The 19,556-nt window shown below is 30.4% G+C and overlaps 1 pseudogene; it reads right to left on the bottom strand.

The window, feature by feature from the left end:
• Window positions 1–808: 808 nt before the first annotated feature.
• LOC123200382 lies at window positions 809–4,937 on the bottom strand (annotated as a pseudogene).
• Between the last annotated feature and the right edge of the window lie 14,619 nt (window positions 4,938–19,556).

Here is a 19,556-nt window from a genome sequence, read left to right as displayed (position 1 = left end):
TCCAAATGAGTCATTCCTAAGAGAAAAAAAGGGAAAAGACCCTTTCAGACTAAAGGAAACAATAAAAACTAAAGGAGTAATAAGAAACATAGAGTGTCAAAAGTGCAATAGACATCGTTGGGGGGAATGCTTGACAAGACAAGTAGTCTACTACTACTACCATTAGCCAAGACATATGGCCAAATCGTGTCTAGTGGCCTTAGCCTGAATTAAGTAGTCAACTGGTGAAGCTACTACCAGAGTCTTTACTATCACTTAGAGGCTAACAGAGGCCAACTTGGTAGCAGTCATCAGTCAAATTTCTTTCCTTACTACTCCTATTTACATTTTAATTGATTGTGGTGCTATACATTATTGCAAAAGAAACAAGAATAAAATCATATATATAAATAACTAATCTAAACTTATTTATATAAACTGAAGTAACAATTTGTAATTAAATGATATAATTATTTATTTATTTATTTCAAATTAATGAATAAAATGTTACCATCTCAATATATATAAATAAGTTTATATAATTTATTTGTATAAATAATATTACTCAAAAAATAATTACATGGTTAAATTTTGATTACTGATGTCATATGAAGCTTTCTTCTTTTTATTATATGAAAATGAAGTCCAATAATCGTGAATTGAACTTATTAATAAGTTTTGATATCATAGTAAGTTTGTTTAGATGACAATAGATCTTATCAGTTAATTAAATTAATTAATTAATTTGAAACATTGCAGAAGTTTGAAAATATAAATTTTTGTATGAAATTATTATAATTAATACAATTAAACTATAACAAATGTTTTGAGCTTTAAATGTGTCAAACTCTGTTAACCATGATCTTACAAAGCAATCTTGATGACCAATGAACAAAGAAATATACATTAATATCTGATCTCTCACTTGGATCATCAGCTGCCTCCCAGAACAAACAAATTAAATTGAAGGCATGGAAATTAAGAAAAATAATACTGTAAAATAATTATAAATTATGACTTGCTTTCCCTGTATTTCCATGAAGACTGGTTGGGAACTCCCGCTGCTAACTTTGCTCTTAAGTCTTTTCGCAATATTTTTCCCGATGGAGCTTTTGGAATCGAATCCGTGAAAAAGACCTTACTGATTCTCTTGTAGAAGATTACCTGCAAAAATTTTCAATTATAAATTAATTTTTGAAGCTATTGCTCTACATATGCATATTAAAAATTATTTAACTCAAAATTTTAAGTTTATAAAAGTCTCATGAATAATTGAGATGAAATAATTTTAACATTTGTATGTAATGAACGGAGATAATCTCATCCTGAATTTAGCTAATAACGTTTTAGTCATGTTAGTGACAATTTGGTACCAAAGGTTTATGTTGATAAATTAATAAAATTGGGATCAACATACAGATTTATTAAAAGTTGCATGACTAAAGATGGTTAATCTAAACCTTTAAAGGACAAAATTGGTGATTTCTATAATGAATGTACCTGCTTGGAAATGAACTGTTTGATTTCCTCTTCTGTGATCTTAGAACCATTTGATCGGACGACAAATGCAACGGGAACTTCTCCTGCAGCCTCATCTTTCATTCTGAGCATTAAAAAAAATAAAGAAAGAGAGAAATTGCATTGAATGCTTCCAAATCAGGAAAATATATGTAAAAGGATTTTTTCAATAGAACAAAGTATTTATATGCATTAACATGATATATTATCATCGAAGCGGAGTAATTAAAAATAGTCATATTTTGCATGGATACAAGAAAATAACTAAATATTTTGTTAAATCATTGCAGCCAAGCAGTAAAGTTAACTGAAATTTTACCTTCAAGCTTTTCAACAGGAAACCCTAAAATTTCTTCATACCCAACTTTTCAACAAAAATTTTTAAATAATCCCTCAACAGTAAATGCTATTTTTTCCTAGCTAACAAGCTGGTATACAAAATCTTACCTAACAGCCAAGAATTCAAATAAGGAATATTGTTAAATTCATATAAGAAGATTACTATTTTTTAATTTGATGGATTATTGTATCATAGGATATATAAGCAAGAATATTGCGGGATTTTCTCGAGTTTTCAATTTATTAACTAAGAATTTACTCCTTGAAGAATTTGTTATTTTTTACAACCCATTAAAATGTAGTTATTTTGCTTAATAACCCATTAAATTAGAATAAAAATATATTCTATTGAAGAATTTTTGCAAAGAAATTTGTTGACTTACGGCACAACGGCAGCATCGGAAATGTTTGGATGAGCAATCAACATGGCTTCAAGTTCAGCAGGGGCAACTTGGAAGCCTTTGTATTTGATCAGTTCCTTTAATCGATCAACAATAAAGAGCTCGTCATCATCATCAATGTATGCAGCCATCCTTCTTTGTCTATGGTTCTCTTTGTGGCCTCTGGGTCATTAAGATAACCTGCATCCTCAAATATTAATTCAAGCAGTTATAAATCATTAGCAAGGTGATCATTAATATTCAACTCAAATTAGTTAGAATTTTTTATCACTTTATTTTGATTACTCAACCAAAAATAAATTAATTTTATTTTAAGAGAAAAAAAAAAAAGAATGGGGAATAAATCCCCACATCCATTCAGAAATAAATAAATAATTGGTTTTTCTCATGGAAGTGTAGTGTATTTATATCTTATATTAAAATTAAAAGTGAAATGGGAGATGCAGTGTACCTTTCATTGTCTGGGCACCTCTAATGCAAATCTCGCCCGATTGATTTCTAGGAAGCGAAATTCCCGTATCGGGATTAACGATTTTCATCTCGGCATTTCTTACTACAGTCCCACACGCCCCGGATTTTATCTCGAAAGGCTCTTTTGCGAATGCCAAGCACATTGCCAACACTGGCCCTGCTTCTGTCATTCCATAACCCTACACGTGTCCAATTATTAGTTAAGGACAATTCTGTAAAATCAACTAAGACGATAATTCCTTATATTTAGAAAAGCCTCTTCAATTTCCGGGTGAACTCTTTTTTTTTTTTTAAATTTATCATAATAGTTAAAATGCTAAATAATTAAATAAATATTATTTTTTAAAACAATATTTAAATATTTACTTCTTAACTTTAATATTGAACGAACCTATTGCTTGTGGTAGATAGGGTCAAAATCCAGTAAATTTAATATGTTGGTCAATTTCTTTAGTTGTTTATGCCAATGTCTAGTGATTTTTTTATTATTTATTTTATTATTACATCTTATTGAAGACTTTTAAAAAATAACGAAGGGTAGAGTTGACTACGTCCTCCTTCGACCTACCCACCAACTCATATCTCAAAATTATTTTTCTTAAATAACACAGTAAATCAATTTTATTAATTTTAAATATAAATACATATATATCTCGAATTTCATTTTAAAATTATTTATATGAAAACTTACACTAATATATTTTGGCCTCTCTGCTAATAGTTTCCTTTTTTTTCTTTTTTTTGAGATATTACAATGTCTTCAATCAAAATTACAATCTTAATTAATTTGACTTAAATTAGGTAAGATTTATACAATCTAACTAAACATTTAATTTACCGTTAATGCTCCCGCCAAAATTACGAAATCGCTACACATCATAACCTCAGAACCCACACTTAATTAAAAAAGGTAATCTCAATAGAAAATTCTTCCATAGAATTGTCTGATTCAACCTTGTTCGAATCAATCTTTGAATTAACTTATTATTTTTTTTAAATGGAAAATGACATTAATGATTTATTTGAAGGGTTTTTCCATAAGTGATTCCGCCTAAAACATGCACTTTCATGCTAAATTTATCTATAAATAAATAAAAAATAAAGGCCATACCTGTCCAAGTTTAGCGTTTGGAATTTTAGCTCTAACAGCATCTTCAAGCTCCTTTCCCATGGGAGCCGCACCGGACAACACAGTTCTTATCGACGAGAAATTATATTTATCGACATCGGGACTCTTTGCGATCGCCAAAACGATGGGTGGAACGAACGGCGCAATCGTAACTTTATACTTTTGAACCAACTCCGCTAATGAAATGATCTCAAACCTCTGCATAATCAATATTGCCGCCCCAACTCTCAGCGCGCAAAGCAACACCGAGTTCAGTGAATAAATATGAAACAAAGGCAATACGCATAAAACCACATCCTCTTTGTGGAAATACAAATTGGGGTTTTCTCCATCAACTTGTTGGGCAACGCTAGTAACAAGTCCTTTATGTGTCAACATGACTCCTTTAGGCAACCCTGTCGTCCCTGACGAATAAGGAAGTGCCACGACATCATCCGGATTGATTTTGACTGCGGGGATTTCGTTCTCGTCCGCCTGAGTTAACTCCATGAAGTGCGAATATTTCTCGTCCGGCGGCGAATCAATGGTGATGATTTTGACACCATTTTCTTCGGCGAAATCTCTCACTTTCGCGGCGTAAATCGATTGAGTTATGATGAGTTTTGCCTTCGATGCCTTTGATTGTTTGGCAATCTCAGTCGGAGTGTAAAAAGGATTGGCCGTGGTACTTATAGCGCCAATATAAGAGGCTCCAAGAAAAGCATAGACAAATTCGGAACAGTTTTGAAGTAAAAGCATTATAACATCTCCTTGGTTGATGCCGAATTTGGCGAGACCGGCGCCGACTTTGCGAGCGGTGAGTTCAACGTCAGCATATGAAAAGGATTCGCCAGTAGAGCCATTGATGATGCAGGGACGATCATGGAATTCGGAGATGTTTTCGAAGCAGTAAGAGTGTAAAGGGAGGTGATTCGGAATGTAAATGTCGGGGAGTTTTGATCTGAAAATGAAATTTTCTTCTTGTTGTTGGAGTTGTGGGTTGGGCGCCATTATCTTTGCAGAGAGAGAAAGAGAGTTTTGGGAAGGTTAGTGTTTGGTTTGTGCTTCCCTGGTTGGTTTGGGTATTGTTGAGCTAATATACAAGTAGGAGATGAAGAAGGGAAATGGTGAAAGAGTATTGAATTGAATTGAGTGGGGATTTAGACTTTGTCAATGGTATTTTTAAATTAGGGTATGCCGGACTTTGGTCTTAATTGTCATGCTAGAAAAATTATTAAAATAAAAAGTTTGATACATTCAATAAGAGAATGATATACTTGATAGAAAAATAATATAACTAATCAAATTATAGTGTTACACATTCTTACCTAACTGTATATTATTTTCAAATTTGATAAAGGGTTTAATTCAAATCCTTTACATAATATTTTAATTTTCAAGTTAATATCACTGACTCCAGAACAGGTAGTTATTGAAAAGGTTTTAAATTATTAGATTTCGTGTTCAATCAAGCTGTTAAAAGATCAGAACATGGGTTATTTATATACTAAAAATGTATTAAGAATAAACAAGTATTATTTTTATAACATTTATTAAGAAAAAGTAGTAATTTATATACTAAAAATCATATGTTATAATATAATTAAATATTATTTTATCTATAACTTAAAGTTATCTAATCATAGAATGATATACTATTATTAGTATATAAATTAGTATTAATATTTATGTATATAGTGTTATTATCAATAAATTAAATAAAATTATTGTTGAGTTAAAAAAAATATTATTAATGCTTTGTGATTTATTTCAATTGAATAATTAGTGGTGATGGTGGTGTGGCAAGAGCATTCTTGTTCTCAAAATTATATAAACATAGGTAAAATACTCACAATAGATTTTTAAGTTTAATTATTATTTTAATTAAAATTGAGAGTATTTTTATAAAATATAAATTAATAAGTAAATATAAAATTAAAAATAAAATATCAAACATTAATGTGAAAATCAAATTAATTACTTTATATTATTAGCCATGTTGACCTAATTATAAGATATTATCAAAATATTTTGTTATTTGATATCAAATGAAATTATATGTGAAAGGTAATCATAAATTAGCCCCAACCAAACGGGTGCGGAGCTGTTCTCCGTATATAAAAAATATTTAGTTTGCCGTATGAAGCATTTGACTTTGAACAACCAATCATAAGCCTCGTACGATGGAACCAACCACTGCATGCTTACCTTCTCCTGGGAAGCTGGCCCTGAGAGATAGTTGGACTGAACCATACCGCACGCCTACTACACCTTTCGTTCTACTGAATACTTCATTAAAGCATCTATGTAAATGTGGATTTCATATAAATAAAAAATTTCATGAAATTACTCTTAACTGTTATACACTAGGTAGTTTCCCACCATAAGAATAGTTGACATGGATAAACCTCATGTATGACTTTGAGTTTGAAAGCATTTAATGTAAAATGAAGAGTCAAAAATTTGGGCTCAACGCAGTGGCTCATCTTCCATAGATAACCCCCGCCAAACCCCCAACCCAAACCCCACCTCGCACCCCAACACCCAAACCCACCCCGACCACCAACCCCCCTAATGCGGATCATCCGGAAAAGCAATATATATTTAATGTAAAATGAAGAGTCAAAAAATTTGGTAAACCCCGCCACGCCAAGCCACCACACCACGACCCCCCCCCCCCCCCCCCCCCCCCCCCCCCCCCCCCCCCGCTTTTCTCCCCTCTCCCTCAATGCGGATCCTGCGGAAAAGCAATATATATTCACTTTGCTCTTCTCTCAATTCACTTTTATTTATTTCTCTTCTATTTAAAATCTGTTTCTCAAATCTTTTTCCACTTATATTTATTTTATTATATTTACAACACATTATTAATATAATCAGTTTAGGTATATTTTAGTATTAGTCATCTTTCAGTTATATTATTATTTTATTTTTATATTATAAATATGGATATCCTAGTTATGATGTCCCAATTATTTTTTAATTTTTATTTTTCTTCTATTTAATTTTTACCAATTATCAATTTCTATGTGGGAACATATCATTATTACATGTTACAGTGTTAATTCACTTGCGACCTTCCTTTTATAATCAGTATTATCTCCTATAATTGGTTCTTGCTCACCAAGTTGATATATCTCATTTGAGGATATTTGATTGTATTGTATATATCCCTATTACATCAAAAATGAGGTCCCAATGTCATTTGGGAATTTATATTATTTATAATTCACTATCCATTATTAGATATCTTGAACCATTAACAGGTGATCTCTTCACTGTTCGATTTATAGATTATCATTTTGATGAGACAACATTCCTACCTTTAGGGGGCGTTTGGTTTAGGTAATATTTTATTACCAAAATAGAAAGATTACCTTGAAGATAGATTACTTAGAAGATTACTAGGTATAAATTATTACTATGTTTGATAAAATTCGGTAGGTATATATAATTATTGTGTTTGGTTAAAGGTAATAAAAGATTACTAGTAAATTATTTTACTTAAATGCCCTTGAATATAAATATTTTTTATATTATTTGTCATATTAATTAAAAATAAATTTATTTTTATCTCAAAAAATTAATAAATAATAATATAATTATAATAAACTCAATATTACCTCAGTAATCTTTAAATATCTAAGGTGAATGTGATATTCAAATTACCACTTATATTACCTATCACGTCAGTATTGGTAATAGAAGATTACTGTAATATTTTATTACTGACAAACCAAACAAGGGAATAAAAGATAGATTACCAAAGTAATTTTAAAAACCTTCAACCAAACGCCCCCTTAGGGGAAAAGAAAATGCCCCTTAAAATTAGACATGAACTTACTTGGTACGTATCCACTATATCTCATTTAGATCTTCGCATATCTCAAAGTGAAGTTGAAGTGCAAAGAAAGTACATTTACAAATTATTGTTAACCAAATGTTTGATGCATTTGTAGATATAGCAAAAGTAACAAGATCATATGTTCTAACTGTCAACGCACCAATGAGAATTAATGTGACTGTTGAATAGTCTATTCAAATCGTGACAGATCGAAGGATACTATTCCTTAAAAAAGAAAGACAAATAATCAAACAAATATCAATTATGATGATCCTAAAATGAATGAAAAATATATACTCTCTAATATTCCTCCAAAAGAGGTTATAGTCCTTGAAGAGACTCGAACCCCTAAAGTGACACAAACCCTTAAAGTGGTACAAAATCATGAAGGATAGGAAAATAAAAATAGTGAAATATCTTTAAATTATGCTTTTACATGAGAGATGTGAAATAGTGAAACAGTTAACATTGATGATATATTCTCATTTGCAGTAGCTACTGAAATTATAAATGATGATGATTTTGAATCATGTACTGTGGTTGAGTGCAAACAAAGACATGATTGGCCTAAATGGGAAGAAGCAATTTGAGTAGAATTAGCTTCTTAGCTTCTCTAGCAAAACGTCAAGTGTTTAAGCCTGTAGTTCCAACACCTAAGGATGTATAATCTGTTAGATATAAATGAGTATTTGTGAGAAAAATAAATGAGAAAAATGAAATTGTTAAATATAAAGCTACGCTTGTAGCCCAAGACTTTTATTAAAGGCCAGACATAGACTTTGATGAAATATATGCATATGTTATGGATATAATCACATTCAAATATTTAATCAATTTAACAGTCTCTAAAGAACTAGATATGGTTCTAATAGATGTAGTTACTGTTTATTTGTATAGAAACTTAGATACTAAAATTTATATAAAACCCCTTGAAGGATATAAATTACCTAAAGCAAAAAAAAAGAACCTAAGAGGCATATGCTCAATTAAATTACAGAGATCATTGTACAGATTAAATCAATTCAAAAAAATGTGGTACAATTACCTTAGTGAACATTTGAAAAAAGAAGGTTATGTGAATGACCCTATATACCCATGTGTCTTTATCGAAAACTCAGAATTGGGATTTGTCATTATAATAGTTTAAGTTGATGATATAAATTTAATTGGGACTCTTGAAGAACTTTAAAAAACTGCTGAATATTAGAAAAAAGAATTTGAGATGAAGGATTTGGGAAAACAAAATATTGTCTTACCCTACAGATCAAACACAACTCAAATGAAATACTTATCCATCAATCAACATATACTGAAAAATCAATAAAACAATTTAATATGGATAAGACTTATCTTTTAAACACCCCAATGGTTGTTTGGTCTCTCAATCGAAAAGAGGATTCATTTCATCCTAAAGAAGAAGATGAAAAGATACTCGATCCTAAAGTATCGTATATTAATATCATTGGAGCTTTATTATATTTGGCCCAATGCACTAAATAAGATATATCCTTCGCAATCAATTTATTGGCCCGATTTAACTCTGCACCAACCCATCGTCACTGGAACATAATCAAACATATACTTCATTATTTACGTGGGATTAGGGATTTGAGATTATTCTATTTTGTCAACTCCTATAAAAATCCTAATTTGGTTATATATATAGATGTTGGTTATCTTTTTTACCCTTATAAGACCCATTCACAAATAAGATATGTTTTTACTTATAATGCACAATAATATCATAGCGCTTCACCAAACCGAGAATGCATATGGTTACGATTGTTATCCATCATATCCAGAATATATGCAGTCTTTCTTCTACAACAGGTACTTCTTCTATATTATATGAAGACAATACAATATGTATTACCCAAATTAAGAAGTGGATACATCAAAGGAGATAGAATCAAATATATCTCATTGAAGTTCTTTTACACTTATGAGCTCCAATAGAGTCGAAAGATTAATATCAAACAAATATAGTTTAGTGATAATCTTGCAGATTTGTTCACCAAGACATTATTGATATTAACATTTGAAAAGTTAATATATAACATCGGTATACTACAATTTAACAAGTCACCAAATTAATCGCACTACAAAGAAGGGGAGCATTTATCGGGAGAGCAAACTTTTTTAAGTTGATCACATTTTGGACAAAATGTGCACTGTATTCTTTTTTCCTTGACTAGGTTTTGTCTCACTGGATTTTCCTAGTATGGTTTTTAATGAGGCAGTTTAAACACATCCAACTCCACATTACAAGATATTAAATAATTATGTTCTTTTGCTTTAGTTTTTATTCTACTGGGATTTTTTTTAGCAAAGTTAATGTAATTATCTATAAGTGGTGAAAATCCAAGTGGGAGTACTATACACTAGGTGGCTTCCCACCATAAGAATATTTGGCATGGATACGCCTCGATGTTTGACTTTGAGTTTGAAAACATTCAATGTAATATGAAGAGAATAAAAAATTTGGGCTCAAGGCAGTGGCTCATCTTCTATAAATACCCCCTTTCTATTTGTATGTTAATCATCTGAAAAAGCAATATATATTCACTTTTCTCTTCTCTCAATTTGCTTTTATTTCTTTCTCTTCCATTTTAAATCTATATCAAATCTTCTTCCACATATATTTATTTTGTTATATTTATAACACTAACTTCATTTTTGTTTTTGTTTTTGTTTTTTTTTTACACTATGCCAAAATGGACTCTTTAATTTGTTTCATGCTTATTGTTGAGCAAATAGGCACACTTCTCTAAAATCATATTGTGAAAAGAGTTAAGTGGCTATGCAACAAGTAAATTTCAATCGGGTGGAAAGCAACAAGCATGCTTTCTAGGCACGCTATAGCAAGTTCTGATTTTTGAATTGGTGGTAAAGTAAGATGATTTAAACATTTGAGGCCAAACCACACATATCCTCTTAATGAAGGCCCACTGACTACCATTAGAGCAAAAAAAAAAAAAAAAGTATGAACATCATTTTCACAATCTCAAAAACACAAATGTTATATCATATAAACTTTCTATATCTCAATTGTTACAATAATGTCTATCCTTCTTGGCATAGAATGTTGGAGGAGACTTTTTGGCAAGCAAAAAAAGAAAAAAGTCTTATTTGATATCTTTTGGACCTCTTTAATCTTTTCGAAGCCACTAAGCATTCCCTCTGAGATTTCTTGCCATTTGACTAGCATCCTCTTAAGCTCACATAGAAGTCATTCTCCAAATTCTCTAAGAAAGAGTCTTGATTGGTCTTTGTAATTGTCCCTTGTGAACACATTGTAAACAAGGGGAAATAACACTATAGTGAATGCAAGTTTTGCTCAAATAATCAAACCAATTAAATTCAACTCTCTATTTTCACTACAAAAGCATAGAAATAGAAGCTAATTCTTTTACAACTAATTAAAAATAGTTGCAAAAATTTATCTCTACAACTAAAATGAATTTAGTCACAAAAAATTAATTACAAGTAATTTTTTGTAGCTAATTTTTTAATTACAAGTAATTTTGTTTTTGTAATTAAGTATTTAGTTGTAAAATAGAGATAAACTATTCCACCCTTTTGGCATTCCATTGTCCCTTTAGAGGGAAATTTCTTATTAATAATTGTTATTTTGGCAACTAAAAACTTAGTTGTACATAAATTTATTTGACAGCTAAAATTTTAGTCACATAATTTACAAAATTTGTAACATGCTAATAATAATTAAATAAATAATCACATAAAATACTATAAGAAAATTAAGAAATGATCTATCATCCGCATTGAACAACTAAGCTGTATTTAATTAGTAAATTTTCAATATAAAATTATGTTAATATAATTTTAGCATCTAATTATATCTATATTTAAATAATTAGAACATCTTTCTTTTTATTATTATATTCTTCCATAATAATTTATATACTCTCTAGGGTGAACTCAAACCGAGTCAATTCGATTTGAAGTCACATTCGGTTTGATTCGAATTGAATTTAAGCCAAACTTTCAATTGGAAGCTTGATTAGAGTTTGACTTGAATTCTCATTTGATGACACTGTTCATCCAAATGGTGACAATTTATCCTATCAACCATACTATTTATCCATTTAATAACATTATTTATGATTTCAATAATATTATTTATTTTACTGCTAACCTTCAGACGATATCTATGACCAATTTAAATTAAGTTTGAATTTGATTTGAGATTATATATAGTATTAATACATATAATATTATTAACAAAATTAAAAAAATACAATATAATGATATTATTAATAAATAAATATAATACTCAAATATCTTCTTTATAAGCCAAAGGACTTATTCCCACCTAGAGTTTATTGTTTTTCTAAGTTTCCACCTTTTATCTTTCAAAAAATCATATACCCACCTATGAGCTATTAAGTCTATCAGTTTTAAAAATAAAATCGTTATTTAACTAATAATATTAAAAAAGAACTAAAATTTTATATCATTTCTCCCCTAAACTTTAAAAACTAACAATTTTCCCTAAACCCAATTTTTCAAAAATAACATTTTCCCCCTAGGGTTTCCAATTTTTTAGAATCAATTTTTCTAGTGACGAAAAGACTTCTCCGATAATCTCTTAACAATGTCTCTTCCTCTCCGGTGTGTCCTCATTTCGATGTTATTTCTTTCTAGTATTGTGCGACGTCATTATCAAAGAATGAAGACGACTCATCTTTATTCATTGACAAAGAGTCTTTATCATCAACGAAGACCTCGATGATTCATCTTCATCAAAGACAAAGACGAGTCATCTTCATTCTTGGACAACGACATTGTATAATACTGGAAAGAGGACATATTAGAGAGGAAGAGACATCTTTATTCCTCTCTGATGTGTCCTCATTTCGACGTTGTTTATTCCTAGTATTGTGCGACATCATCATCAAAGAATGAAGACGACTCATCTTTATTCATTGACAAAGAATCTTTATCATCAACGAAGACCTCATTTTCATCTTTGGATGAAGATGATTCATCTTCATCAAAGACAAAGATGAGTCATCTTCGTTCTTAGACAACGACGCTGTACAATGCTAGAAAGAGGACATATCAGAGAGGAAGAGACATTGTCTGGAATCGCTGGAGAAATCTCTTTGTCATTGAAAAAATAAATTTAAAAAATCGAAGACCCTAGGAGAAAAATGCTATTTTTGAAAACTTAGGTTAGGGGAAAATTGTTAGTTTTCAGGGTTTAAGGGGGGATAATGATATAACTAATGGATTTGGTTAACTTTAACCACTCATGGGTACATATATGGGTTTTTGAAATATAAAGGGTAGAAACCTAGGAAAAAAATAAATATTAGGTGGGATAAGTCCTTTGGCCTACTCAAATATTGGTAAAATTAATCACTTATAGCCTATTAGTGCAAAATATTTTCTTTATTCTTGTGTAGCTGAACATCCCCTCTTTAGGGAAGTATTTCTTTCTCTTTTGTGAGATGATAATTATCTAGTTATATTTTATCAATTAATCATGATACTAACGTGGATTTTATGTTGTTGTAGTATGATAGGAATCCTCTACCCTAATTCTTTTTATATTTCATTATTTTGCTTTTTGATTAGAAAATCTATCCATTGTGTTCATCTCACTTTTGTTTCAAAAGTTATAAGGTGGGTGAGTCATGGCATGTCATATTGGGAACTCGTTTTTGATCATAAGAATAAGAGAATTGAATGGGGGTTATATTATTTTTGCTCTTCATTTAGGTGAAGTTTTCCCTAACTACTATGTTTATGGCTTTTCTGTTTAACTATGGTATTGGTTAATTTTTTTTTTTAAACTTTCAAGAGTTTTCTTTGAGGTTTTTGATTTGCTACCAATCCTATTTGATATGGATTGTATGAATTTTATTTATGCTAAATGTTACTTGGTTCAGTGCATCAACTTTTATATGGTTGCTTTTTTTTTTTGGTTAAATAATTGTTTAGGTATTGGTTTGAGTAGACTCAATTGAAGCATTTATGTGTACAGAAGATTTAGGTTAAACTTATGGTGGCTTTTGTTAGAGAGGAGGAAAATTTTAAAAAGGAGAGGCTTTGCATGAAAGAATTATTTGTAAGGAATACTTGTAAATTTCATTCATATCTCAAATACAAAACCACTAGGATATTTATAGGTACAAAGATAACTCTTTAAATCCTAAATACATGAATCATGTATGAACATAATTAATGTCCTAACAACAAACTTATACTATGAACTTGCACTAACACTGAACTTGTATCACATGGCATAATACATGAATCATCTATTGATATCATTAATAACCTAATATTGAACTTATACTATAAACATTGAACTTATGTATGAATTATGCATGAACTTAAATTTGTGCCTCATGAAATGGATCTAGAAAAGTGCAAATTAATATTCAACATTCTCGCTTAATTTGAAATTTTCTATAATTCATTTTTAAGTCGCTTCACAACGTACTTAAGCTGCTCAGTTTCACATAAAATCTTTGTCATCAATTGATCAACATTTTTAGTAGAATCCCATATTGTTTTTTTCCCTCTTCAGAAGCCTTTCTTTCTTCTTCTGATGATCATCTTTCTCCTTCTTTAACTTTTCTTTTTGTCTCTTTACAGTTTTCTTAAAAGTTTGTGTTCTGGTATATTTCTCCCAAATTATTGACTTTTTGCTTTCCATCAATTCTTCTAACTTTTTGGAAAGTACATGATTTTCTTGTTTAAAAGCTTCAATCTCTTTCTTGCAAGCTTCAATTTCAATTTTTGTCTCCTTTAGTTGATTCTCTATATTGCTATAGTCGGCCCTAGCCTTTAAAGCTAAATCATGCAATTTGTGGCACTCCTCAAAATTGTGCTTGTTTTCCTCCCTAAGTTGGATGTTGCTTTCATGAAGAAAATTCATTTCTCTAACCTAAAACTTTAATGATTTAATCTCTCCTTCTAACAATTGGATGTGTAAAGCCAAAAGTTGACTGTGCAATATTTTGTTTTGTCCATTAACTTTGTTTAACTTCTTTTAGCTTCATTCTTTGATTTCTCTAACACTAATTTCTTTGCCTCCCACTTGCCCTTTAGTTCACTATTTTCAACTTTGTACGCATTTGTCAATTTATGCAACTCTGATGCTTCCTCTCTCACATATACCTTTAAACCTTTTGCTTTTATTGAATGGAGATTCAACATAAACATTCTATTTTTTGGACATAAACACCTTAGCAATCAATTTAGCATTTTAATCTTTGAGCCAAAGATAACAATCTTTCTTTTGAATTTCATACCCCTTTTCAAGAAGTGGTTGTAAGCTCAAAATATTGGTTTCTAATTTAGGCATATAGTATACGTTAGTAATGAGCCTATGACTTCCATTTCTTCAAGAAATTAAAATAGTATCCTAAAAATTTGAATTTATGAAGAATTTTTCTTTATCACCAAACATGTGATTGCTTGCTCCATTATCCAAAAACCACAAATTTTCTTCTTTTCTCTTATCATCTTTGAGTGTGAACAACAAAACAGGTTTTTTAACTTCTTGCTTGTCATTAACAACATTTGCTTGTTACTCAACATGAGTCATTGCAAAATGACATTCCCAAGAATAATGACCAAATTTATGATAGTTGTAACACTTAACATTAGACTTATCATACCTCTTTTCATTTGGTCTAGAATTGTTACCTCTTTATCTCATTCTTGCTCTTCCTTAACCTCTGTATGATTAATGACTTCTTTCATCATTAGTGTAACCTCTTCTAACCAACAGATGTGTTACAGAAAAACGGTAAGAGTTTCCCTATTTTAGAGGGCCCGAGGAAATTTTTTAATGTCCTGTAACACTCCTAATTAACAATTCACACAAACTAGTCCTACCAACTGACTAGATTTTCATCAACATAATCACAATTAACAAAATAAATACTTAATAGTAACCATCATAAAAATTACCATCCATAGAAACTTATATAATATATTTTAACGATATATATATATATATATATATATATATATATATATATATATATATATATATATATATATATATATATATATATAGGGAGAATTCTCGGCCACAGAAGAAGAAAATGAATAGTTTGGTTGTTTTATAAGCATTTTGGACTAATTTACCCTTAAACTTCTCTATAAATGACTATTTTATCCTTAGCCAGTTACCAAAACTCTTAGCATCATTATATAATTTCAAGTGTGCCATTCAATTTACATTCCCACTTTGTCTCTTAAATCCTTCTAAAATGACCATTTTACCCTCTTTGAAAATTATTGCTCATTTAGTAGTTTTAAATAATTCTTTTACAATTTTTTTAAACAAAAAGTTATAAAATCAACTCTAGGGGCAATTTTGAAAGTAGAGTTTACTGGCATACCTGAACCCGAGTGCTACAATTAGTGAAGTTGTTATAATCACCTATACCTCATCCTCCTCAACCATAACCATGACCTTGTCCTTGTTCTTTTTGGTTAGTCCTGTCATTATCATATTTCAAAGAAACTTTCGCTTTTAGAACTTGTTCTAATGGTTCGTCTTACTTCTTTTTAATCTTATGTTCATCAGCTTGTAAAGATCTTTCTAATTGTTTAAGTGACAAGCAGTCAAAATCTTAGGACTCCTTAATGACATAAACCACATAATTAATTTTTGGAGTCAAGGAATGAAGAATCTTTTCTACCACACGAGTACCTTTAATTTGATCGTCATACCTTTTTATTTGACTTACAATGACATTTACTCTTGAACAATAATCTAAAACTAACTCGAAATCTTTCATATGCAAAACTTTAAAATCACCTCGTAATGATTAAAGTCACACTCTTTCACTTTGTTAACTTTTTGAAATAAATTTTGTAAAATCTCTCATGCTTCTTTCGAGGTAGTTGCATTAGCCATAGACAACTATCAAGATAGCTCTATATGAGGCTTTGTATGATAGAAAATATAAATCATCATTACATTAGAATGAGATATGGGAGAAAGATGCCTTGACACAATCATTAGGACCCAGATGATGACCTAGACGATGATAGAGGATGTGAGATTGATAAGGAAAAAGATAAGGCAGACTCAAGACCATCAAAAAAGTTATTCAAACTAAAAGAGGTGTAATCTTAAGTTCAAGGTAGGTAATAAACTGTTTGTCAAAGTAGTACCCTACAAGCATGTAATGAGATTCAATAGGAAAGGCAAGTTAGCACAGAGGTTTGTAGGACTATTTGAGGTGTTTAAGTGTATAGGTAAGGTTATCTACCGACTTGTGTTATCAACGAGCATTGATCATATTTATAACATGTTCCATGTATCGTTGTTGTGCAAGTATATCAATGACCTAACCTATATGCTCAAAGTTGAGAAAGTCAAGCTTGATGATAATTTGGCATATAAGAAACATCCAGTTCAGATTCTTGACTGGTGAGTCAAAGAGCTCAAAAGTAAATAAATCCTTTTAGTCAAGGTTCTTTGGAGGAATCACAGAGTTAAGAAAGCCATATAGGAGGTCGACCAAGACATGAGGTAGTGTTTCCTATAACTATTTGAGTGAATTTCAAAAACAACATTTATATAAAGAGAAGGATTGTAATGTCCATAGGTAAGCTTAAGGGTATCCTAATCTTTTTCGATGTATTAAATTAAGTTAATAAATGTTTCCAGAGAGGTACATGCCCGTGTGTAGAGGCACACATGGTCATGCATCATTAACAAGTTTGAAAATTTTCAAATAAGATAAGAATCACGATAAGATCGGGTTTTTCCTTCATTATGTGACAAGATACATGCCTATATAGAGTCCATACACTTTCACGAGTCATGTATAGGGGGCAAAATAAAAAGAGCTGCTTAACCTAATTTTTATATTTTTCACACGCCCAACCATACCTAAATAAGATAGCAATGAAATAAGATGCTTTCAATCACCAAAAAAGAGCCCTTGGTCACCAGAAAACCATTAGCATGCAAACAATTCGCTTATTTTGATCTTGGTTATTTAAGAGTGTTAAACCCTTAGGTTTTTTTATTATGTCAAAACTAAGTTTAAAGTTGATAATTAATAATTATTGAGCTAATAAAGTTCGTAGCATTAAATTCCAATGATTGAAAAATGAGCGAAATATGGATGTTTAATTTTTCAAGTCAGGGACACCTATCCTTATATATAGACACCCATCCTAAATGAGATGTCAATCCCTTTGCTAGTCCTATACCCATTCATAAAAGTTTGGAGCTCTTGGGAATTTTGCTAAATGAACAAGGACACTCGTCCTAAATTAAAAGACATTTGTCCCTTACTGGAAGACGACCATAGAATGTTTATCCCTTCTGTAATGCATTCATAAGAAAAAATGGGATGGTTAATAAAGTCAAAACTTTGGGACCCTTGTCCCTCTGCCTATCCCTTGCTTTTGATGCTTTTTGAAATTTTAAGGAGTAAGGCAAGATGTCTATCCTAAAAAAAGGTATGTCTATCTTTCAATGACTCATTTCAAGAATTCGATTATCGAATGACTATTTTGAAGACACCAAAGTAAGGAAGTATAAGAAGACGTCTGTCCTCTCATGTTTTCAAGGTTAAAACATCATTTTCACAAGTCAACGACTAATAAAATAATTTTAACAGATCTTTCAAGTTTTAAGGCTATATAAACAAGTTGGATTGAAGTCAAAAGGGTTAGAGAACATATCCAAAGTGTTCAAAAATTCTCATCTTAATCTCTTTTAGAAACCAAAGACACATATCTTTAAGAGAAACACTTGTACATATTAGTAAATTTAGCCTATTAGAGGCACATTCTACTTGTAAATCTTTCTTCTAATTACATTTGGGTGAAATCTCATATTACTATTGTAAAAAGGCGTAATCTCAAATCAACTAGTGTACTAAAAGTGGTTCAAGTGAAAACTTTAAGTTGGTTGCTTGAAGAAGTGGACATAAGAGGCTTAGGATGAAAAGCTCCAAACAACTCTAAATTCTTGAGCACTCTCTGAATGCTTATCCTTTACTTTATGCTTTGACTGTTCATTTGATTTTTGTTTGTAGCATCTTGAGTAAAAAATCCAATTTGATAAATTTGGTGTTTAATTTTTTTTTTTAATAATCTTATTCACCCACCCCTTTTTAGGATTAATTTTCCATTATGATTTTTTCAGTTGGTATCAAAGATTGGACTCTAGGTTTATAAACTCTAAAAAATTTTAGAGTTTTAAGATCTTTTGATAATGACAAGTACCTCTACATCGGTTTTTAGTGAAAGACAATGCACTATTAGACCACCTTTGTTTTGTAGAATAAATTACACCCAATAGAAAATTATAATGAGATTGCACATTACATCAATATACTATATGTTGTAAAAAATTATTGAACACGGTAACTTTGTACCTAGGAATTCCACAACAGATGCACTTAAAAATAAAATGAAATTTAATGATGAAGTTAAGAAAATGTTAAGGCCATATATATTATTTTACTCAATAGACTCAATTGAATTTAATAGAGTTTATACTTGTGAAACAGCGAAAAAAGTTTGGATTATCCTTTAAATAACACATGAAGGCACAAGCCAAGTAAAAAAGTCAAAAACTGAGCTTCTTTTCCATGAGTATGAGTTCATTGAAAATGAAGACAAGGGAAAGCATAACAAACATGTATAAAAGATTTTCAAACTTAGTAAATGACTTGAAAGGCTTTGGAAAAAAATTCAAAACCATAAAATTAGTAAAAAAGGTGTTAAGGTCACTACCGGAAGAATAAACTATAAAGGTAACGACAATTAAAAAATCTAAAGACCTCACTAAGTGAAAACAGATGAGCTTATAAGAAGTTTCTTGACCTATGAAATAAAGAAAAAACCAATGGAAAAGGAAGTTAAACCAAAAATGGAC

Source organism: Mangifera indica, chromosome 17 (genome assembly GCF_011075055.1).
Source record: "Mangifera indica cultivar Alphonso chromosome 17, CATAS_Mindica_2.1, whole genome shotgun sequence".
In the NCBI taxonomy this organism is placed as follows: domain Eukaryota; kingdom Viridiplantae; phylum Streptophyta; class Magnoliopsida; order Sapindales; family Anacardiaceae; genus Mangifera; species Mangifera indica.
This window is presented reverse-complemented; position numbering and strand designations above follow the sequence as displayed.